Source organism: Diadema setosum, chromosome 19, assembly GCF_964275005.1.
Source record: "Diadema setosum chromosome 19, eeDiaSeto1, whole genome shotgun sequence".
Taxonomy (NCBI): Eukaryota; Metazoa; Echinodermata; class Echinoidea; order Diadematoida; family Diadematidae; genus Diadema; species Diadema setosum.
This window is the reverse complement of record NC_092703.1, coordinates 8,795,486-8,800,841: the sequence shown is the minus strand read 5'-3', so window position 1 is coordinate 8,800,841 and position 5,356 is coordinate 8,795,486. Positions and strand designations below refer to the sequence as shown.

Genomic DNA, 5,356 nt, shown 5'->3' with positions numbered 1-5,356 from the left:
TGCAGAGGACAGGAGTAACCACACAGAGTCCACCTGGTGTTAGCGACTGGTATGTTCTGTTACATAAAGTAAATATTCTGTTGGTGTTATCCCCCAGCTTCTCCTTTGACAGCCTGCAGCACTTCCTCTGCCCACCCCAATTAAATATGCCACTATCCCAAAGAACATGATTTCTTTGATTGTTAAGGCTTGCCAGACTTGGGCGGAGGAGATAAAGATGGAGGTTACATCACTGTAAATGGCACATGACTTGAAGAGACACATGACACTGAAGCCACACTGGGCCGAGACAGTACTACCATCAGAATAGGAAGCCTCGAGTAATTGGGGTAATTGAGGCATCTTCACAGGGGGCCAGTGGGCGGGGCTGGTGCAGCTTGTGGTGAGTCAAAATTAAACTTTCGTTTTTGCCCACGCTTATCACAGGTTTCCAGTGCACATGGTATGGATGGATATTTCACCTGTGCCCTATTGGGAGGGAGTCAGCGATGTCGGAAGGGTAGGAGCATCTGGAATCACCTTGGTGGACACTACTCCCCGGTGGCTTGGTGCCTTGGGTACCACCGTGGACAGATAGTTAGCCCTCTTGTTTTCCTTGTTCAGGAAATTTGTGATCGATTTGATGTTGATGTTAGGGAGAGGAATTTGTACATCGGCCATTACTCTGTCATCCTGAACTTGATCGATTTTTCGCTGGTATTGGCCCTTGATCTTGTGTGCTACCTTTGTTGGGGAGGACAAGCAGCTGACTGCAGGTTGATTTTTGAGGATCTTTACAAGTTTGTAAAGTAATCTTGGCTCCTCCATGGTGGCTCAAGCCTGAGCATATCTCATCCAGCCAAACCTTGTTTCTGTGCTGCGCTATTTTGTGAGGACTCTGGACCGTGAACTCTGCCGAATAACGTGTGTCCCCATTTGGACTCATATTTCTTTACAAAGGAATGGGGTAGCAATGTGGGTAGGGCAGGTGCAGCTTGCAGCATGTCAAAATTCACTTTTTGCTTTTGCCCATGCACGTCACGGGTTTCCAGCGGTATGGATGGATATTCCACCTGTGCCCTGTTGGGGGGGGGGGGGGAGGGGTCAGTATTGTCAGAAGGGTAGGAGCATCGGGAATCACCTTGGTGGACACTACACGCTGATGGCTTGGTGCCTGGGGTACTACTGTGAACAGATAGTTAGCCCTCTTGTTTTCCTTGTTCAGGAAATTTGTGATTGATTTAATGTTGATGTTTGGTTGAGGAATTTGTACATCTGCTATTACTCTGTCATCCTGAACTCGATCGACTTTTCGCTGGTATTGGCCCTTGACATTGTGTGCTATCTTTGTTGGGGCAGACAAGCAGCTGACTGCAGGTTAATTTTTGAGGATCTTTACAAGTTTGTAAAGTAACTTTGACTCCTCCATGATGGCTCAAGCCTGAGCATATCTCATCCAGCTAAACCTTGTTTTTGTGCTGCGCTATTTTGTGAGGACTCTGGACCATGAACTCTGCCAAATAACGTGTGGCCCCATTTGGACTCATATTTCTTTACAAAGGAATGGGGTAGCAATGTGGGTAGGGCAGGTGCAGCTTGCAGCGGGTTAAAATTCACTTTTTGCTTTTGCCCACGCACATCACAGGTTTCCAGCAGTATGGATGGATATTTCACCTGTGCCCTATTGGGAGGGAGTCAGTGATGTCGGAAGGGTAGGAGCATCTGGAATCACCTTGGTGGAAACTACCCCCCGGTGGCTTGGTGCCTTGGGTACCACCATGGACAGATAGTTAGCCCTCTTGTTTTCCTTGTTCAGGAAATTTGTGATCGATTTGATGTTGATGTTAGGGAGAGGAATTTGTACATCGGCCATTACTCTGTCATCCTAAACTTGATCGATTTTTCGCTGGTATTGGCCCTTGACCTTGTGTGCTATCTTTGTTGGGGAGGACAAGCAGCTGACTGCAGGTTGATTTTTGAGGATCTTTAAAAGTTTGTAAAGTAACTTTGACTCCTCCGTGATGGCTCAAGCCTGAGCATATCTCATCCAGCCAAACCTTGTTTTTGTGCTGCGCTATTTTGTGAGGACTCTGGACCGTGAACTCTGCCGAATAACGTGTGTCCCCATTTGGACTCATATTTCTTTACAAAGGAATGGGGTAGCAATGTGGGTAGGGCAGGTGCAGCTTGCAGCATGTCAAAATTCACTTTTTGCTTTTGCCCATGCACGTCACGGGTTTCCAGCGGTATGAATGGATATTCCACGTGTGCCCTGTTGGGGGGGGGGGGGGTCAGTAATGTCAGAAGGGTAGGAGCATCTGGAATCACTTTGGTTGACACTACGCGCTGATGGCTTGGTGCTTGGGGTACCACCATTAACAGATAGTTAGCCCTCTTGTTTTCCTCGTTCAGGAAATTAGCGATCGATTTGATGTTGATGTTGTGTAGAGGAATTTTTACGTCGGCCAGGACTTTGCCATCCTGAATTCGATCAACTATTCACTGGTATTGGCCCTTGACCTTCTGTGGTATCTTTGTTGGGGAGGACAAGCAGCTGACTGCAGGTCAATTTTTGAGGATCTCCATGAGTATGTTAAAGGGGATGGCTAGTAACTGATCAGTGGGAATGCTGGGGGATGATTGTTCCAATCCTTGTGGGATTCATTTAAGAGTACATTTCATATCTATTGTTGTGTGAAAATTATTTGCTTCAAAATGGTCTCATATTCAAGTAATGTGCAGTTCAAGGCCCTGTCACTGTACAGACATGCTAACCTGGAAACATCAAACTGCACATTACTTGAATATGGGACCATTCTGAAGCACATAATTTTCACACAACAATAGATATAATGTACTCTTAAATAAATCCCACAAAGATTGGAACAATCATCCCCCAGCATTCCCACTGATTCCCACTAATCAGTTAGTTATAGTTATAGTTATTGTCCCCGCCGAACGAGTTCGAGCAGGGGACTATGAAACGGGCTCCGTACGTGTGTGTGTCCGTGTGTCCGTCCGTCCGTCCGTCCGTCCGTGTGTGCGTCCGTGTGTGATCAAAATCTTCAATTTGCTACTTCTCTGTCATTTATGAGCCAATTTTGATTCTGTTTGCTTTATATGATAGCACTACATGGGAGCTTTGAAACTTCTACACAGAATTTCAGTCGTGACCTTTGACCTTGACCTTTGACCTATATTGTACATTTTGCTACAAAATGCTACTCCTTCGCCATTTCTAACCCGATTTCGATTCCGTTTGCTTTATGTGATGGCACTAGGTGAGGGCTTCAAAACTTCTACACAGAATTTTGACCTTTGACTTCTTTGACCTTTGACCTTGATTTTTTGACCTATATTGTACATTTTGCTACAAAATGCTACTCCTTCGCCATTTCTAACCCGATTTCGATTCCGTTTGCTTTATGTGATGGCACTAGGTGAGGGCTTCAAAACTTCTACGCAGAATTTTGACCTTTGACTTCTTTGACCTTTGACCTTGATTTTTGACCTATATTGTACATTTTGCTACGAAATGCTACTCCTTCGCCATTTTTAACCCGATTTCAATTCCGTTTGCTTTATATGATGGCAGTAGTTGAGGGCTTCAAAACTTCTACACAGAATTTTGACCTTTGACTTCTTTGACCTTTGACCTTGATTTTTGACCTATATTGTGCATTTTGCTACAGAATGCTACTCCTTCGCCATTTCTAACCCGATTTCGATTCCGTTTGCTTTATGTGATAGCACTAGGTGAGGGCTTCAAAACTTCTACGCAGAATTTTGACCTTTGTCTTCTTTGACCTTTGACCTTGATTTTTGACCTATATTGTACATTGGCTACAAAATGCTACTCCTTCGCCATTTCTAACCCAATTTCGATTCCATTTGCTTTATGTGATGGCACTAGGTGAGGGCTTCAAAACTTCTACACAGAATTTTGACCTTTGACTTCTTTGACCTTTGACCTTGATTTTTTACCTACATTGCACATTTTGTTACAAAATGCTACTTCCGGCGGGGACATATGTTACGCACCGCGTAATTTCTACTTTTCCTTGTAGTTACCTGCCATCCCCTTTAAGTAATCTCTGTGATAGTTGCAGCCTGGGCATATCTCATTCAGCCGAACTGCATCTTCTGTGCTGCGATATTTCGTGAGGACTCTGTTGAACAAATCCTCATGTACTTGGACTGGGTTCACTTGTTCTGTCACTATTTGAGATTTTCTGATCTAGCAATAGTTCATGCTGATTTCATCAAGGGGATTGATGCATTCTATGTCTTGCTCAGACTCTTCTTTGATGTCCTTATCATTGTCTAGCTTGTCATTTTCCTTCTCTGCCGTAGAATTTATCTTGTCTGTAACTCCTGCAATTCTAAGAAGGGTACATTGAGGATTAACTAGATACCTGCTTGGTCACGTCAATGCAACAGACGTCTGCAGTCACACTCAAGATGAACTCCTGGTAGACTGGCATCCTTTCCATTTCCTTGATGATGTGCACACCCTTAAGCACTCAAGGGGATGGCAATGGGGCCTTGGGAATGGGCAGGGTGTACATATTGTAGGTGCTAGGTATCTTAATGAAGGTGGAGGGCCTGCTGGTTTGCTGTGCCTGCTGTGGCTGCAGTGCTGGCAATGGGGGCGTGGTACGGTACCATCTGGTAGGGCTCCCTTCTCTCTCATACCAGTCATCATGCCCCTCTCTGTCACAATCCTGTGCACCTTGGTCATATACACTGAATTTATTCTATCACTTAAAAGAGTGATGTTTCTGCCCGATTCTTTTGCACAAATTCCTCATCAACAATCATTCTGCTTCATTCTATACTCTTCAGATATTGCAGAAAATCCTGTACTTCAGGTGAAGTGAACTGACTCCCTGTTGCCCGACAAAGATGGCCGAATGACTCTGCCGTCTTTCAGACTTATACTCACTTTGGAGCAGGGCAAAGGCATGGAGACAAAACTCTCTTACTCCCTTGTCCTTCGTTACTTCCTTTAATCTTCTGCCTACATCTGTCAGCATGTGAGTGGTGCAGACATGAGGATATATCAAACCCTCAATATCATGTCTGGTTGAGGCATGACTTTGTCTCCTCGCTGTTAAATGCATGGAGAACGGCTTGGATCATAGCCCAAGAAAAGAAAGCCTCTTCTCTCCTTGGGAATCGGGACTGGAGTATTTTACCTTTCAAAATCAAGTTGACGAATATCTCAAAAGAAAATGTTTGAATACCACGTACTCATAGGATTTGTCATTACAAGTGCGTAGTAAAGGACTGCTTTCCTTTCACAAGGAATTTTCTAGACAATTGACCAGTGGCATCAAAATACAGCACTGGTCTTTCTTTCTTTGCCTGTTCATGG

General features: G+C 44.5%; 1 pseudogene; it reads right to left on the bottom strand.

The window, feature by feature from the left end:
- Positions 1-468: 468 nt before the first annotated feature.
- LOC140242981 (uncharacterized) lies at positions 469-4,463 on the bottom strand (annotated as a pseudogene).
- Positions 4,464-5,356: the final 893 nt, after the last annotated feature.